This window comes from Elaeis guineensis, chromosome 11 (assembly GCF_000442705.2).
Source record: "Elaeis guineensis isolate ETL-2024a chromosome 11, EG11, whole genome shotgun sequence".
NCBI classification, from domain to species: Eukaryota; Viridiplantae; Streptophyta; class Magnoliopsida; order Arecales; family Arecaceae; genus Elaeis; species Elaeis guineensis.
The window spans coordinates 73,951,972-73,971,693 of NC_026003.2; the positions used below are offsets into that span (position 1 = coordinate 73,951,972).

The following is a 19,722-nucleotide window of genomic DNA, read 5'->3' on the forward strand; positions in this document are numbered from 1 at the left end:
GATAGATCGAATGTGTAGAACAACATCCTTAGAATCCATACGGATATAGTTTCTATATAATTCATTTCTTTGATCAAAATGCTAATAGGACACCTCAGAGTTTAATTGTCAACTCTGATCAGGTTGTCCACATTGTATTTCAAAATATCAAATCTATCTGATGGATTATCCTGATCAAAATTTTGTTAAATTGAAATACAACGACTCATTCTTCTCCAACTCTTGGAGTGGTCAATTCCATCTCGATCACACTCTGACTTCGTAAGTACTTGACTATGCCCAGAAGCCTTTCGTTACTGAATTAGAAATTCAGTTAGTCCAGTACCAAAGCACATTGAGTTGCTTGCAAGTCACTGAGGCGATCTCATGTCTAAGAGACACTTATATCTATATCCCATCAGAGACATTCTTGACAGCAGAATATTCTGGAGTTAGTCACGTTCAATGATGATGTACCCTTACATCTCATCTGTATGCAATACCAGTATCTCCACACTCTTTGGTTAAGAGGATAACTAATCCATATGGCCTACAGCGACTTATGTTCGATAGAAACTGTCATCCTTATTAACAGCCTATCATTTGGTCGTGAACAATTTTAAAGATTAATCGATAAATTTTTTTTTTATCGAACCTAAATAGTTCTAAGGACTTCATCACAATAACGAAGTTTATTAGAAAATAAAAATTTATGATAAAAATATTAAAAATATATTTTATTTATTAATAAATTAATTATAATATAAGATTGTACATATTTTTCAACAATCATCGACCAAGAACATATTTTTCAACAAAGGAGATGTATTGGTAATTTATAAGTAGTTGACGTGTTCGCCGATGCTTTTAATGCGTGTCGGCATTTTGTGGTGCACATCCTCATATTGGCAATTTGTGATATTTATTAGCATCAATGGAAGCCTTCTGCATCGTTAAAATTCAGTCCCCCTGGCCTTCATCCTCGCCTGGAAACCTCAATCGAATCTCTCCTGATAGCCAACTCTGCATCATCGCCATCGATCCAGAGCAGACTCCCCTCCTTCCCATCTATTGTCGATATAAATCCACCTCCCCTCTCAATCTCACACCTCCATCCCAAGCCCCGATCTAACTTCTCGTGTCATCTGTGCCTTCTTCTTCTCCTCCATGCCATCACCATCGCCATTGACCTTGCCGATCGGCCTAAGGTATGCCTCCTCCTCCTCCTCTATCTTTGTCCCATCCATTATTACCTCTAGCTTTCCCGATCGAAACCCTAACCTCCTTCTCTAATATCCAATCCTCCTCCAATGCCCGCAACTTCCGTGCTTGGGTTAGATTAGGGCATTTTTGGGTTGGTTGAGAGAGAATTAGCTTTGATTCCATCGAGTATGGTTTCAGTGGATAGGAAGTGTTGGGGAGATCACAAGAAGTGAAGGAAGGGACATTGAAGGGTTTTGGCCGGCATTGATGTCTCCCAAGCAGTGAATAAGAGTAGTTCCTACTGAGCTTCGAATGGTTTCCTTCTTTTTCTTGCTTCAGGTGCTCTTTTTAGTACTTTTTTGGTGGAGACATGTTGATGCTGATAGAAAAAGAAGAAGCAAGCTTTGATTAGGTTTTTCGCTTGCTGGGCTCTTGTTGATTTGCTTTTGGTACTATAGCAGATAGGCTGTCTCAGTTTTTTCTACTGTGGTCGGAAGTCCGTGAAGTAGAAGGTAATGCATGTTAGGGTTTTTAGTAACATGAGAAGCATTCTTGGTACATTCAACTATTTGCCCTCCTTTTTTAAATTTTTTTTTTTAAGATTCAGTCTTCTTATCCTTATTTGTTATCAACTTGATTGGATGTTGATACTGGAAATTATATCAACAGAAAATGTGATTGACATTATATTTTTCCAGTGCTATTGGAGAACACTTGAGCCCGTATTGAATTTTTCCCTCATCGCCATAGAAATTTCATTCTGATACTATATTGGGCTGTATGTGTGCGCCTATGCTAGAGAATATAAATTGCAGCAGAAATTGGTTATGAAATAGGTGATTTTTATTGTCTATATACTTGAATTACCTGGTAGGAGCTTTCGGTGGTTGGAAAGTTCAGTTTTGCTGAATAACAGTCATTAATCTGAAAGCTTTAAACTTTCTATTAGTGGAGAAATTGTATGGGATGTCTTTATTTTGTTTTCAAGGAAATGATATATTCTGTTTGATTTTGTAATGCAAAATGCTTCTGTGCTGGCATATTTCTTTAGATAACCATAGTAATTGCAAGTTGAAGTAGATGGGATTTGAATTCCATGTGATTTGTGATTCTGACCTGAATTTTAGAAATTGTTAAAAAAAATTATAAGAACAGATATTATGAGAACGGATACTAAAGACTCTATGAGTGCTTGGGGTGGCCTTATTTGATTAGAGTTTTCCAAATAAAAAATATAGTTATAGTCCACTGCTTTCAATTATTAAACTGCCATTTCATCTTCATTTTGTTCGTGGAGTTATGTCAGCAAAAAATAGAGGTAAAATAATAGCTGATGCAAGTTTCCAAATGCAACTTTCCAAGTTAAGTTGAATGTCTATGCTTGACAAGCATATGTAGCCTTGGTTCTAATTTGACAAGCATATGCAGTTGAATGTCTATGAGTTGTGTCCTCACATACAGAGTATGTTCTAATGTCAAGTGTCCTTATTCGTTAGCAATTTTTTCATGTGAAGTTTAAGTGATACTAGATCTTTTTCTATTACTTGTGTGCATCTCTTTGATATCAATCAATATAATAAACCAAAGATCTATATGCACTTGACCTTAACTTTACATCTTAAACAGTTAATTACTCAAATCAAGCTAAGTTTCACCTATATATGTTCAATAACTCTTACTTGAATTTGTTAATGACTTGACGAGTATTTCTGTGTAAAATAATTTCTATCTCTTCTTATCGTAATATAGAAGAACAATCAATTATCTCTATTCAATGTTTATTTTTAATTTTTTTAGGAAGAACTTGGCTAATATTTTATTTATATAAATTTTTAGAAAATTTGTTATTCAATTATTGTTCTACATAATGGACAAAAGTTGCATAAACAAACCAAGATCCAGTGAAGATTATTTTGAAGGAGTGCAAAATTTCATTAAATTCACTATTGACAAAGGATCAATGAATGAAAAGATTTTTTGTCCATGTCAAAAATATATAAATAATTCTTCTCTCGATCCACAAACTGTCAAAGAATATTTAGTGTGGAATGATTTTGTAAGAGGATATACTGAATGGATATGCCATGAAGAATCCTTGTTGTCACCTTTATATCATCAATCCTCATATATAAAATATAGATCTGATATTGGAATCAATAATCTAAAAAGAAATCTTACAAGAGAAGATGATATTAGGGGTTTGCTCAGAGATGCTCTAGGATTTAGTGTTGAAAATTTGAAAGATTTCAGTGAAGGACAAGAAACAGATGTGATGCCCAAGAGGTCTACATTTATCGATTCTATGCATATTGAGAGGTCTCAGCATTCATCTAATAATGAGACAGAATATTAGTATCATGATTTATTGAAAGATTGTCATCCAGAACTATATCCAGGTTGTAAGAATTTTTCAAAATTTTTTTTTTTTATGAATCTATTTCATTTGAAGTATTTGAACGGATGGTCTAATAAGAGTTTTACTATGCTGCTCAAATTATTAAAGGATGCATTTTCCAAGGGCATTTTTTGCCAACTTCTTATTATGAAGCAAAAAAAAAATAGTCAAGGAATTGGATCTTGGATATGAGAAGATTCATAGTTGTCCAAATGACTGTATGTTGCATCAGAATGAAAATATTAATCAAGAATCATGCAATGTTTATGGATCTTCATGATGGGCATCACATAAAGAAGATGAGGATGATGTATTGAATGAAGTGGATGCTATTCGAAGAAAAAAAAATTAGCTAAAGTTTTGCACTATTTTTCTCTAATTTCTAGATTGAAAAGGATCTATGTATCATTAAAGACAGCTTCATCGATGAGATGGCATGATGAAGATCATACAAAAGATGGAATGTTAAGCCATCCAGCTGATAGTTTAGCATGGAAAGCATTTGATGACAGGCATCCTGATTTTGCCTCAGATGTTTGCAGCATTAGGTTGAGTTTAGCTACTGATGGCTTCAATCTATTTCGGACACTGAGTTCCACTTATAGTATTTGGCCGGTTGTTCTGATTCCATACAATTTGCCACCATGGATGTGTATGAAATAGTCTTCACTGATTTTGTCAATGGTTATTCCAAGTAATATGGGTCCAGGCAATGATATCTTTTTGCAATCTTTAATAGAGGAATTAAAATAGCTATGGGAGGATATCGATGCATTTGATGCTTGCAGTGATCAAACATTCAAATTAAGGATTGCTCTTATTTGGACTATCAATGATTTTTCTGCATATGCCAATTTATCTAGATGGAGCACAAAGGAGTGTATTGCATGTCCCTATTATGAAATTCTATCCATTCACAATGGTTAAAATATGGAGGTAAGTTCTACTATATGAGCCATCATCTATGGTTGGAAGCCGACCATCCATTTCGATTTCAAAAAGATATATTTGATGGTACTTTAGAATTATGATCTACGCCTGTGCCACATCTGGAACTGAGGTTCTTATACAAATGCATGACATGAATCATAAGAATGGTAAGATTTCTAAGTGTTCTAAAAAAAGAAAATAGAAGATGTTGAAAGCTCAACAAATGAAGAGTTGACAGAGGATTCAATATTCGCAATATTGATTCAGGAGTATTTGAGGATGCTGACAACTTCTATGATGATGATGATGTAGAAGAAAGTTGGAATGATGATGACATAATGAAGGTATCTACGCATAGAGTTGTTGAACAACTATGGAAAAAAAGAGTATTTTCTTTTAAATTTACCTTATTGAAAGTAAATCTTCTTAGACATAATCTTGACGTGATGCATATAGAGAAAAATATTTATAATAATTTGATTAGTATATTGCTAAATCTTGAAGAAAAGAGTAAATATAACTTAAAAGGCCATTTAGATTTAAAAGAGATGGTATAAGACAGAAGCTTCATCCCAAAGAGTTGCTAATGGTAAATTTATATACCTCCTGCATTGTATACAATGTCTATTCAAGAAAAAATCTTTTCTTGATATTTCTAAAAGATATTAAGATTCTTGATGGCTCTGCATCAAATATTTCAAGACGTGTAAATCTCAAAGATCAAAAATTTTCAAATCTTAAAAGTCAGATGGTCCATTTTGATGCAAGATATTTTTTCACTGGCTTTAAGGTCATCCATGCCAAAACAAGTTGTTGCTATTGTTGCTTAGTTGTCATCATTTTCATGTCATTATGCTCCAAGGTTCTTGATCCATGAGAGCTTGATCAATTAGAGTCCAGTGTTGTACTTACACTTTGCATATGGAGAAGATCTTTTCTCTCAAATTTTTCACTATCATGGTTTATCTACTTGTTCATTTAGCTATAGAAATAAAACTTGGTGGACCAGTGTACTATAGATGGATGTATCCTATTGAGAGATGATGTTGCTAAATTTATAATTATAATTTAAAAACCTTTAGTATAATAATGTCTTACTCATATAGATGTTTTAATGAATTTTTAATTTTTGAAGTATCTTGTATATTTAAAAGGATTATGTACGAAATAGAGCTTTTCGCAAGGCTCAATTATGGAAGAATATATTGCTGAAGAGTGTTTGACATTTTATTCAAGATATCTTGAAAGTGTAGAGACCATTTTTAATTGACCTCCAAGAAATTATGATAATATCACTCATAAATTTATAAATTCTCAACTATCGAAAGAGTTTTGAAGAAGATTAAAAGTGTGGTTCTTGATAAAAAAATTACTGCACAAGCCATCATTATGTGCTACTTCATACTGATATAATATCTCAGTATCACAGTTAGTATACTCATATTGATTATTATTATTATTATTATATATAATGTTCATAATCAATGAATTAATTTTTTTAGCAAATTTTTGATTGCTCAAAGATGAGCAAACTATAACATTCGACCTAATCCAAGGATTGAGTAATGATGATTGATCGAGTTATTTTCTGAATGGTTTTTTAAATAGGTTAGTCATCTATTGATGGAAAGATTGATTATGACATATATTTATTAATGTTAAATAAATAATATACTAATAATTTATCATTATTTTTAGGTATCGATGATGATGGAGAGTAACTATTCAGATCAATTAATTGCTATCGCTGAGTCCTAACAATATTATAAATTGATATAATGATATCATCATTAATGATTTAAATTTCATACAAAGAATGTAAAAATTTAAAAAAAACTCAAAATAGTAGAGTCCTGGTAGAAGCAGATGGAAAAACTTATTATGGTATACTTACAGATATTTTTGAGTTGATTATTATAAAAATTTAAATAATATTATTTTGATGTAATTGGATGGATCTAAACTCGCCAAGAGGCTTAAAACAAGATATGAATGGATTTACACTTATAAATTTTTCAAGATTGATACATACTGGTGTGTTATTAAAGGATGATCCATTCATTTTTTCATCTCAAGCTTGTCAATATTTTTTGTACAAGACTCGAAAGATAAGGATTTGGCTGTTGTTGTGAGAACGAAATCTAAGATTTGTATGACATGAGAAAGAGGTTGTAAGTAGAGGATGATGAGATTATACTCAATGTATGCCTTACAATCTTCTTTGACTGATGATCTAAATGCTACGAGCTTGGTGAGGATGGATATTGAAGGAGAAGATATTGACTGATCTATAATTGATAAGCGATATTTAAGATATGTACATTTTATATAAAATATTATATCTTATTATCCTGTTCATTTAGTAGATCTTGTTTTTATTGGCAATTCAATTAGTATTGTATTTATTACTTGATGATTATGCTAACTAAGTTTTATTTCTTATTTGAATGCTAGGTGTTATCATGCCTCGATGCAGACAATGTGATGATATTGAGTTGTAGACTTCTCATGATGGATCATTTTCTGATCAGTCTTAATAGTCGAGGCAGCCACAGCAATCTGAGTTCGATCCATCATCTGTGCAGCAGTTGGAGGTTGATCCTTATTTTTCTGCATAGCAGTTTGAGCCACAAGATGATCTTCCTACTAATAAGGATGCTGTTATAGATGAGATACACAATAGAAATATCATATATTCATGATTATTAAGGGATAACTATTAATTTTTGTTAGATTTGTAATATATTTTTATTTTATGTGCTTGTTGTAGATGCATCTAGGAGAGCACGGATTAGATGTAGATCCACATGGGTCAGAGATATCTAGTGTTTAGCTGAGGGTGAGAGGGTCATCATCTAATGCAATCAAATGGGGTAGCCTATCAACAAGGCTATCAGATTGTTAATGAGCTTTTCAGGGATTGTTGCATGGAAGGGACAGCTTTGTCCCTTGAACTATGTGAAATGGAATGATATGCTTCCTGCATATAAGCTTGAGATTCTACGAGTAGTAAAGAAAAAAGATGACTTAATAATTTATGTTAATTTATTTATAGTAAATTAATTATATTATTTAATAATCAAATATCTTTTTTTACTTTGTTCTAAAATAAATTTATTCTCCTCCAAATAGTCATGAATGGGTATTGAAGTCTCTCAATCAAAATGAAAAGACTTCAAGTCAACACTAAAGAGGGACTATAAGAGAAAGGGATTGGCGGAGGATGATGTAGCTTGTATTTGTCCTCCTGATGTAGATCCTTATCAATGGAGGGATCTTGTTCATTATTGGTTCTTCGAGAGGGGATAGGTACTTGTATACATTCATCATATATTTTATGTTATGTTAATTACTAATGTAGATTTATCATATATACAAGATATATCACATTTTATATTATTTTGTAGGCATTTTCTACTATTGGTAGAGCTGCATGAGTAGCTCTGTCTGTTTCTCATACATCAGGGTCCAAGAGCTACGTGCGACATAAACAAGAATTTGTATGTTTCTTTCAAAATCTTAAGCATATAGCATTATATATGGTGTAGGTATATGGTATTTTTCTTACATTATATATTTTAAAATTTATATTTTCTATAAATGGATGAGCATGGGAGGGAGCCTGGTCAAGCAGAGTTCTACAAGATGACTCATATTCATCGAGATGGTCGCTTTGTCATTGACGAGTCAAGAGATGTATTTGTATGTATTCACAATTATTTCGTGCAATGATATATAGTTTTATTTTTAAGTATAAAATTAATATATATATATATTTGAATATAGGAGACAGTTGCATCTCTTATTGTAGAGCATATCGGTGAGTCTTCACAATCTACGAAGGTCAGTTGTGTCGAGGCCCAAGTGATGATAGAGCTGTTGGGATCGGATCATTATAGTCGAGTGGGGGTTATGGAGTTGGAGTCACCTCCACTCAATTATCTGAAGTATGCCAATATACTCAACATGGTAGAGAGAGTTTCAGCAATATGAATATTAGTATGCTCAAGGCTTGGATGGAGGCATGGATTGAGGATCAGGTGCAAGCATGAGTTGAGGAGCATGTGCAGTCACGGATTGATGAGCAAGTGCAAGCACAAGGTGAGGAACAAGTGCAGGCATGAATTGAAGAGCAGTTGTAGGCATGGATTGAGGAGCAGCTACAGATGCGGATGGAGACACAGGTGGAGGCATGGGTAGGGATGATTGTAAAGAGCTATGACACTATGATATCCACCATGAAGTCTCAGATTGATAACTTGACATCCGCATTACAGATGTTTGTCGATTCTTCTAGGATATGATTTTTTTGTATACCTAATCATTTAATTTATGGTGAGGATGGATATTGATGGAGAAAATATTGACTGATCTATAATTGGTAAGTGATATTTAAGATATGTACATTTTATATAAAATATTATATCTTATTATCCTATTTATTTAGTAGATCTTGTTTCTTATTAGCAATTCAATTAGTATTGTATTTATTATTTGATGAATTATGGTAACTAAGTTTTATTTCTATATTTGAATGCTAGGTGTTATCATGCCTCGATGCAGATGATGTGATGATATTAAGTTGCAGACTTCTCATGATGGATCATTTTCTGATCAGTCTTAACAGTCGAGGTAGCCACAGTAGTCTAAGGTCGATCCATTAACTGCGCAGCAGTCAGAGGTTGATCCTTATTTATCTGCACAACAGTCTGAGCCATTGGATGATCTTCCTACTGATGAGGATGCTATTATAGATGAGATACACATTTAAGATAATTTAACAGAAATATCATATATTCATGATTATTAAGGGATAGCTATTAATTTTTTGTTGGATTTGTAATATATTTTTTATTTTACGTGCTTGTTGTAGATGCATCTGGGAGAGCACAGATTAGACGTGGACCCACATGGGTCAGAGATATCTGACATTTAGCTGAGGGTGAGCGGGTCGTCATTCGATGCAATCAAATGGGACAACCTATCAACAAGGCTGCTAGATTATTGATGAGCTTTTTAAAAACTATTGTGCGAAAGGGACAGCTTTGTCCCTTGAACTATACGAAATGGAATGATATGCTTCCTGCATATAAGCTTGAGATTTTATGAATAGTAGAGATAAAAAGATGACTTAATAATATATGTTAATTTATTTATAGTAAATTAATTATATTATTTAATAATTAAATATCTTTGTTTACTTTATTTTAGAGTAAATTTATTCTCCCTCTAGACAATCATGAATGGATATTGAAGTCTCTCAATCAAAAATAGAAAGAATTCAAGTCAACACTAAAGAGGGACTATAAGAGAGAGGGATTGGCAGAGAATGATGTAGCTCGTATTTGTCCTCCTATTGTAGATCCTCATCAATGGAGGGATCTTGTTCATTATTGGTTCTCCAAGAGGGGACAGGTACTTATATACACTCATCATATATTTTACGTTATGTTAATTACTAACATAGATTTGTCATATATACAAGATATATCATATTTTATATTATTTTGTAGGCATTTTCTACTATTGGTAGAGCTGCTTATGCAGCTCTATCTATTCTTCATACATCAGGGTCCAAGAGCTACGCGCGATGTAAATAAGAATTTGTATGTTTCTTTCAAAATCTTAAGCATATAGCATTATATATCGTGTAGGTATATGGCATTTTTTTTGCATTATATATTTTGTAAATTTATGTTTTCTGTAGATGGATGAGCATGGGAGGGAGTCTGGTCAAGTAGAGTTCTACAAGATGACTCATATTCATCGAGATGGTCGTTTTGTCACTGACGAGTCGAGAGATATATTTATATGCATTCATAATCATTTCATACAATGATATATAGTTTTATTTTTAAGTATAAAATTAATATATATATTTTTTAAATATAAGAGAGAGTTGCATCTCTTATTGCAAAGCATGTCGGTGAGTCCTCAGCATCGACGGAGGCCAGTCATGTTGAGGCCTAGGTGATGAAAGAGCTATTGGGATTGGATCGTTATAGTCGAGTAAGGGGTTATGGAGTTGAAGTCATCCCCACTCAGTTATCTGAAGTATGCCAATACACTCAGCATGCTGGAGAGAGTTCCAGCAATATGGATATTAGTATGCTCGAGGCTTGGATGCAGGCATGGGTTGAGGAGCAAGTGCAGGCATGGATTGATGAGCAAGTGCAAGCATGGATTGAGGAGCAGCTACAGGCACTAATTGAGGAGCAGCTATACATGCGGATGGAGGCACAAGTGGAGGCATGGGTAGGGATGATTGTAAAGAGCTATGATACTGTGATATCCACTATGAAGTCTCAAATTGATAACTTGACATCCACATTACAGACGTTTGTCGACTCTTCTAGAGTATGAGTTTTTTCATATACCTAATTATTTAATTTACATTACGATTTCTCAACAACTAATCTCTTTTTTTTTATTATTATAGGCTCCCGATAGTTCTAGCAGTCATAGAGTCGATGACGATCATGCTCCTACAGATCGTTGATAGATCGATGTCTTTATATTTTTGTTGAGTTATATTTCTTCTCTTTGATTATGGATTGTAAATTATGGACAATGTAATCATAACCTTTTTTTTATGTAATATGGAGTATTTGTTATGGCTTTATATTAGTGTTTGAATTTTCTTACAAATTTTGGATAGGTTTATATATTGTTTGTGATGTTATACTGTTTTTATTATGCCCCTCTATTGCACGATCAACAGAAGAGGTTAGCCTTAGACTTTTTTATGCCCCTCTATTGCACTACTTAGTGATTGCTCAAACCTGTATGGATGATTGACCATCTGATTGAGACTGGAAATAGTGAGCAAATCTTTCAAAACGCAATTCAGGCTGTGGGTCGAGGGCAGGTATGTCCATTTTCTAGTGTATGCTATAGAGAATATGCAAACAATGTGTCTGTTACACCATGTTGGTTATCTACAACCCAATGTCTTCACCCCTGTTCCGAGAGGTTTTACACGGTCTTGTAGATTTAACCAGTGTTCTGATAACTGATAATGATTTTCTGCAGGTGATTGGCACTGTGCAAGAAATTCAAGAAAGGCATGATGCTGTCAAAGAGATTGAGAAAAAATTTACTGGACCTACATTAGGTAGCTTCTGTCAATGTCAAGATAATTAAGCTTATTCGTGCAATTATTTGGTTTAAATATTACATTCTTTCCAGGTTTTCATGGATATGGCAATGCTAGTTGAGGCACAGGGAGATATACTAGACAACACTGAGTGTCAGGTAAGCCTTTGTGGTCTAAACATTTGTGGTGACAATTCTGCAACAGAATGTTATGATCTATGAATTGAATATTGCTTTGGTAGAGCTTTTGCATGCATGCATGCATGCACATGCATATGAGTGAGCTTATCTCTATTATAAAGTGCATATCATCCTGTTCCTTTCCTTCGAACTATTTGCTTGCTGCTATTGAAAATGTTTGACAGGTTATCTTGTACAGATTATGCAATGATTTGGGTATTCTCAGGTCTCAAAAGCAATTGATTATGTTCAGACTGGAACAACTGCACTAAGAAGAGCAAAGAAGAGCAATTGATTATGATTTGGTTCCTTTGATTAAAGCATTCATTATTGCGGTCATCAGGCTTCAAATATGAAAAAAAGATCTACTCTCCCCAACTTCCATTTCTCGTTTGTTGATTTTATTAACGCTCCATAGGAACTGTTTCATTGATACTACACCATGATGGTTTTTATCCATGTCCTAGTCTGAGGGTACTGTTTGAGGCCAGCTTGTTATCCCCTTGTATTGTTCTATTCTGTTCATTTCATTGCTAATCACTTCAAAGACCCAGCAAACAATTCCAACAAACTGGGCTTGGACTCCCGTGTCTTTCTTCATCTCAGAGAAGAGTATGTATGATACTGTTATTGTTGATCATAAGCAGGACTGCAGAAAACTTAGAATCAGCCATGATCTAGGCTCAATTGCTTAAGCAATGGAACCAGATTTTGGGCCTGGATTTTATAGAACTGGGAACATCCAGGTCAATGATCAATTCACCGTAGACCGATGTAATTGGTTCAAAATAGCCGCTTCTTGAATGTTTCATTTAATGTTTTCAATATTTTCATGTTTTCTCCAATCATGTGTGGCATGGGATTGTGTTCACTGGCTGATAATCCATGTCTTGAAGAAAAATCTTGTTCACCGTACCAGGTCTTCTATCCCCCCCCCCCCCCCCACCTTTTTTTTTTTTGGTATTTCCTAATCCAAGTACAGGGCAATACCCCAAAGTTGCATCTCCTGCTTTTGTGGTTGTATCACAAGCAAGAAATTAAATAGTTCTTTTCAACTAAGTTCCTCTCTATTACACGAATGGTTTAGTCAGATTTTCAGCACTCAAGACTTGAACTTTGATGAATAATATTTCAGTTCCAAAATTTGACTTCAATTCACTCATTGTCAGATGTCCAATCACGAATGGTAGTTGTTGATGCAGAATTTCATCGATGCCGGAGAAGTCGGAGTCGAGGGGATCACAGCTGCCGTCGGGACCTGCAAAGAAAGTCTAAACCGGAATTGGGGGTGCTCCAGCAAGATCCTCTAACGCTCAAGTCAGCAAGCACTCGAATGAGATTTTAGCAGAGTTTCGAGATAGAGTTTAGAGCTTAGAGGAGAACATATCTGGGGGGTCTCTTTTATAGACGGGAGAGCGTAACCACTTGACAGCGACGTCCGTAACTGCCTGGTAGTGGGCCGTTCAGGGCAACGTGGAGTTTGTTACGGGGAGTGGAGTGGTGTCCATTGTCGCGACGTGCCAGAGAGTGGTGGAGCCGCGTGGAATCTGTTACAGAGGGTGGAGTGGTGTCCGTTGTCGCGACTTGCCGGAGAGTTCGGGCTGGATGGCTGAAGCTCGGCTGGGACGTCTGGTGGAGCGGAATAGCTCTCTGTCTCAGCAATCTAAGAGAAGCTCGGATGTTTTGGAAGTTGCTGACGGGTCAACTGTTGTTGGGTGCCTTAGGCGTTGATGCTGCAGGTGGAAGTCATCTACTGTAGAAGCTCGGACGGAGATTTTCTGTTGGAGAAGTCCGGCAGGGGTCCGATTGCTAGAGAAGTCCGTCTGAAATTTGTCTGATGTAGAAGCTCGTCTAAAGACTGTCCGCTAGAGAAGTCCGATTTCATGAGAAATCCGACAGAAGGTCGATCGATAGTGGAGTTCGGATGGCGTTGTGGAAGTTCGTCCGCTAGAGGAGTCTTGAGGACACTGTGGAAGGTCGACCGCTGGAAGAGTCTGGGATTCAATTCTATTATAGAAGTTCGGACGAAATCTGGTTCTTGTAGGAGTCTGGAAGGAGGCCGCTTACTGTAGAAGCTCGGATGGAGACCGGTTGCCGTGGAAGCCTGGATGGAGACCGCTTATTGTAGAAGCTCGGATGAAGTCTGCTCGCAATAGAAGTTCGGAATAAAAATCTGCTTGCAATAGAAGTTTGGAGTAGGAATCCGGCTGTTGGAGCCCGTCCGTTGTAGAAGTTCGACTGAAATCCACCTGCTGCAGAATTTCGGACGAAGTCCGGTTCTTATAGGAGCTCGGATGAAATTCGGAAAGCGGTCGACCATTGTAGAAACTTGGATGGAGTCCGGTTACTATAGAAGTCCTGCTCGGAGTGAAGTCCTACTTGGACATTGACGAAGTCCGGAAGAAGCTCGGAGTGAAGTCGATCGTGACAGGAGGAAGTCTGGAAGAGATTCAGAGAGTAGTCGATCACTGTAGAAAATCGGCTGATAATGAAGCCCAGAGAGCATTTTGAGCAGTCCAGTAGATGACTGAAGGAGCTTATTATCGGAGAAGTTCGGAGGGTACGATAGGAGTTCGTTCATTGGAGGAATCTGGAGGACACTGTGGAGGATCGACTGCTGGAGGAGTCTGGATGGTACTGTGGAAGCTCAAACGGCCGAAGGAGTTCAGAAAGACGCCGCACAAGGTCGGGAGCCGGAAGAGCCCTGGGTGGGTTGGCCTCTTACGAACTTCGGTTGGGATTATTTTATACCCAATAGTAGTCATACCTAATTGACGACACTAACAAGGCTAACATCCAAAATTAACCGAATTTGAATCCAAATTGGTTTCATTATGTAATTTTCATAAACTATGATGCAGGTTTTGTTAGATCCTCATTTTGCAGCCCATTGACACAATGGTTTCCCTCTACTTACAGTTAAGCAAGAGGGTGCTATATTCACAAATATATTAATGGCAGGTGTATTATTAGAAATATCATTAACTGACTTACTGTCAAACTATTCATTAACCTTGTTTACCAACTTGCTCATCAATTTTGTTGCTGCCTCTGATGCACTAGTTTTTGCTTACATTGACATGCGGGCATTGCAACTTCACATATTTTGTTTTGCTTTTCATATCATTGCAAAGTTGAAGGGCATTGATATTTCTTTATCATTTTATTATTTAACTTGTACATGTTTCTCCACTGCCTCACCTATGTGCGATGCCCCCACGTACAACAACTTCAGCCAAGAGATACTCGGCGTTTAACCCGACAGCATGGCCTAGAAGTCCCCAAACACTGCCTCACCAAATCGCTTCACAAATTTGCACCACTCCAACAAGGCTCTAAATATGATGATCCTAAAATCATCAATCACCTCAATAGGTTTCAAACTCATGATCTAAAAGCATAGATGTACCAAATGCTTGGATTATGCTGCATAAGGTTGGCATCTTTGGTTTCACGTCTAGGATCTTAAATACTGATGCTAAGCTCACTTCCACAAAATCCACCTTCAAGCAGTCCGCATTAAATTTTTAGGGGACATGGCAATTTGCCCTCTCCACTTACAAATGATGTTCAATTAAATCAATTGTTGTTGTGTTGGCATTTCCTTGTATCTCTCTGATATTTAGATGATGCTGTAGTAACTTTTACCGTCAGAAATTTGTTAGTTCTTAATTCCATCATCAAAATGATTAATCTAGTATAGCGTTATAGTAGCAAGCAGAAACAAGAGTGACCGAACGCTACTCACTTCTTGAAAAGCTTCCCAACTTGTGGTATTTGTTCTCTCAATATGTATTGATTGTGATGTTATAAAGTCTTATGTTGGTGTTTGAATTTTTATATAAATTTTGGACAGGAATATATATTATTATAAAAATTATTTTTGGATTGTGTGTTTTTTTTTTCATCTTCAATAAATAGCGATACTTTAAAGCATCGGAAACGGAAAACAAATGCCTATGCATCGAAAAATTCTTACTACTTAACAATGCACAAAAGCGTCAATATTTATAAATATACCGATGTAGAATCTCATGTTGGTAACATTTCTGAACTTGTCGATGCTTTCAAGTCACGTCGGGAAAAATAATTTCAATTGTTCATTTAACGACATATTTTCGATGCTTTATAATGCATCAAAAATATTTTTTGCGACACTTATAAGCATGTAAATTTAGTAAATTTGCATCGCTAATATTCAATTATGCTGTAGTGTTGATCCTCCTACAATTTACTAACGCTTAGTAAATCTTACAATTACAACTTTTGTATTATCAATCATATTGATAATTAATTTTCATTATGATTCTCAATTATAACTCAACCATCTGATCAGTCAAAAATCTCTTTTATTTATGACCCCATAGATTTCATTCTGTTTGATAATAAGATATATCATGATCTCCATCATAGTATCATTGAAACTTCTTTCAATCGGTTAGAACACTTCTAACTCACATCCATCAAAGATCATCAATCTAGAAAGATCCTAGTGAGTTGTCACAATCCACTAGTAATGCCTAGCAGCATATGATGGCAATCCAGCAGAATAGAAAGTAGAATCTCTAGGTATAGTTATCATATGATTCAGTTTCTCTATCATGAGTTTCGACAAGATGAAGGTTATGGACACTCGTCAAACCCCTTCATCTATCATATGAAAAATTTGATTAACTCAAGTCCAAATTGTGATACACACGAAAACTCTTTTCTATCTATCATCTTGCTGTAGCGACAGATTTAAGAACTTAGCTTCTCAAATCCCATAGGACTACTCCTTATCCACTAAGATCGATAGATCCCATCTGAGTGTACACCCTACTCCTATAGTGAACTTATTGTAACCAACGTCCACTACAAGGATCTATATAGCTAGGAATCATATTTATGTATTATTAAACTATAACAACCACACTATGAGCAGCCGAGGCACCGCAAGTCAAAAAATCATTCACACTACTACCGCATCAAAAAGATCACTAATGAGTGAGGAGACATCCATGTGGTCTCTCATATGGTCATGCTCAGTACTGATGTTCTCTAACAACCACCCGCACTCTCGCTCAGTATCTCTACATCATAGACTCAAGACTCATTTACCTTAAAGAAAGTGATCCATGCATCGATCTACTCGGATCCGTCACCATCTCAATGATGATCCATTGATCGAGAGTAATTTAAGAATTAATTATATATATCTCATATTCTAAATTTTTTAGAATATGTATCTTTAAATTATTAATTTCTTGGATAATTCTCGGACATATAACACAAGAATGGATAGAAATTATCCATTTTAATAGTTTAAGTACAATTATATGTGCTAAAATTACTATAATGTATATGTCATATTGGCTTCTAGGGCATACATCTAACATCGTTCTCTTTGTATTATACTTTGTGTGCTTGCCTTTAACTCTTGCTTTAGATTCTTATATTATTTTTATTCCACTACAATACATCTCATACACTACATAATCATATAAGTTAGCTTAAATTGAAATACATTATTGATTAGATTTTAATTTAGCTGAAATTTTTAAAAAAGCCCAATTCACCCCCCCTCTTAGATTGCTATCTTTTTTAACAACAATTGATATCAGAGTAGGTGTTTATTATTGATCTAGTAGTCTAGAGCCAAAGATCATGGCAACCTCGGTTGGTTTCTCATTTATTGAAGGACAATCAACTTCAAAACCATCTCTTTTTAATAGCACCAACTACATATTTTGAAAAGCTTGAATAAAAATATTTATTCAAGTACTAAATTATCAACTTTGGAGAGTTATAATTAATAGCCCACATACTCTCATAATTAGAGTAGATGGATTTGATGTCCCCAGATCCGAAGCGGATTGGGATGAATATGATATGAAGATAGTTGAACTAAATGCTAAGCCTATTAATATTTTGTATTATGCATTAGATGTACATGAATTTAATAGAATATCAACTTGTACATCTATAAAAGAGATTTAGGATAGATTAAAAATAACTTATGAAGGAACAAGCCATGTTAAAAAGTTTAAAATTAATTTATTTGTTCACAAATATAAATTATTCAAAATGGAATGACATGAGTCTACTTCTGATATATTCTCAAGATTTACTAATATCATTAATGCTTTGAATGGTCTTGGCAATGAGTTTGTTTGCAAGATTTTAAGGTGTTTGCCAAAGATATGGGAAGCCAAAATGATAGCCATATAAGAAGCAAAATATCTCACCAAGCTATCCATAGAAGAGTGAGTTGGTTCATTCATAACTCATGAGTTGAAACATCATTTGAAAGGAGGAAGAAGGAGAGCCAAAGAAGAAGAAAACCATTGCCTTTAAGTTAACTATAAAATTAAAAAAAAGCAATGAGTCAGAAGATGAAGATGAAGAAGAAAGTGAAAATAAAGATGATGACTTTGGGATGCTAGCTAGAAAATTTAAGATGTTTCTCATGAAGAAAGGTTTGAAGGAGGAAGACAATGAATAAAAAGAAAGAAGAAATGTCATATGTTATAAGTGCAACAAAATGAGATATTACAAGCCGAATTATCCTCTACTCAAGAAGAACCCCAAAAAAAGCAAAAGCAATACAATGATGACTATTTGGGATGATAATGATATTTTAAGCTCCCATGAAAAAAAGGAAGAAGGTATGGCTAATCTTTGCCTAATAGCTAATGATGATGAGGTAAATAATGAAAATTCTTTCAAATTTATACTTGATGAATTATTTAAAGGCTTTAATAATTTAATGGATGAATATAAAAAGTTAAGACTAAAAAATAAAAAACTCTAAAACTCTAATTTATTTTTGAGTGAAAAAAAGAACAAAATATTGATTGAAAAAAATAAACTTTTAAAAGAAAATAAAATATTAGTTAAAGAAAAAGAAAGACTTTTAAAATATGAAAAATCTTTTATAGAAGAAAATATCAAACTTAAAGATAAGATTGATGAAGGAACCAGATCTAGGGTTTCAGGGTTAGATCTTGAAACTTTTTCAAGATCAGACAGCGGAAGACTAAAATAAATCAAAATTTATCTTATAAAATTAGAGAATTCTTAGATCTAAGATCTTATTACATGATTATTACATGGCATTAAATCAGAAATTAAAATATGAAGAGCAAGAACTACATATCGATCATATCAACATGTTTGTGTACTACATCTAATGTATGTAAAATATAATATATCAAATCTATTACCTTACAAGTTAGACGTTCTAACTTTGCTGATCTGGGCTTGAGGATGATGTTGCGAGCCGCACACATGTCCAGCCACTAGGAGTTGTCCACACGAGCCCACGAATCACAATCAGAAGTCCTGATCCAGAAAATCAGCACAATATGCAAGTACTGTGCTGATCCTTCTTCGATGGTCGATCAGATGCCTTCTTCTTCTTAATTTGGATTCTTTCAAAGATGAGAAGTAAGAGAAGGAGTTTTAGATATGAGACACTCTTAGAAAACTTACAGATGGAGGAAGGGAAGAGATGAACTTAGCAACCTTAGAAGAAGACTCTCTTCTTCTTCTCCTCGCTCTCACCTAGACACCTAGTTTTGTGTCCATTATATCTCTATGCCCTAACACTCTTTCTCTTCGATTTTCACACACCCCAAAGGTCTCTCAATTCTATATAATCTATGAAAATTTCAAGAAGAAATTCATCTTAAATAAAGAGATATGAAGAATCTTTGTCTAGGTCAAATACCTAGTCAAGGAAAATCCAAACAGGACAAGACAAGGGGTGCCCAACTCATGGATGCCCCCTCTTTCTTTTTCTGCTATGGACCACCAGCAAAGGGCATAAAATATATGCCATAAAAGCCACAAAAATTTTAAAAAAAAATTGGATAAAATCAGTGCCATAAGGAAAGAGTTTTGGTTTCCTAAAATTCTATCTCATAGAATTTGAAATCCAAACTAATTCCTACTTTGAC

General features: G+C 34.8%; 1 long non-coding RNA gene and 1 pseudogene across 2 annotated transcripts; both read left to right on the forward strand.

Moving 5' to 3' along the window:
• Nucleotides 1–863: 863 nt before the first annotated feature.
• On the forward strand, nt 864–12,569 carry LOC105036090 (uncharacterized). Of its 2 annotated transcripts, none has more exons than XR_012135377.1 (5): nt 864–1,187; nt 6,962–7,101; nt 11,540–11,621; nt 11,696–11,761; nt 11,982–12,569. It is a non-coding gene; the product is annotated as an uncharacterized lncRNA (long non-coding RNA). The 2 variants fall into 2 exon arrangements; XR_012135376.1 differs by having other exon boundaries at nt 12,009–12,569.
• Nucleotides 3,838–5,384, forward strand: LOC140852528 (uncharacterized; annotated as a pseudogene).
• Nucleotides 12,570–19,722: the final 7,153 nt, after the last annotated feature.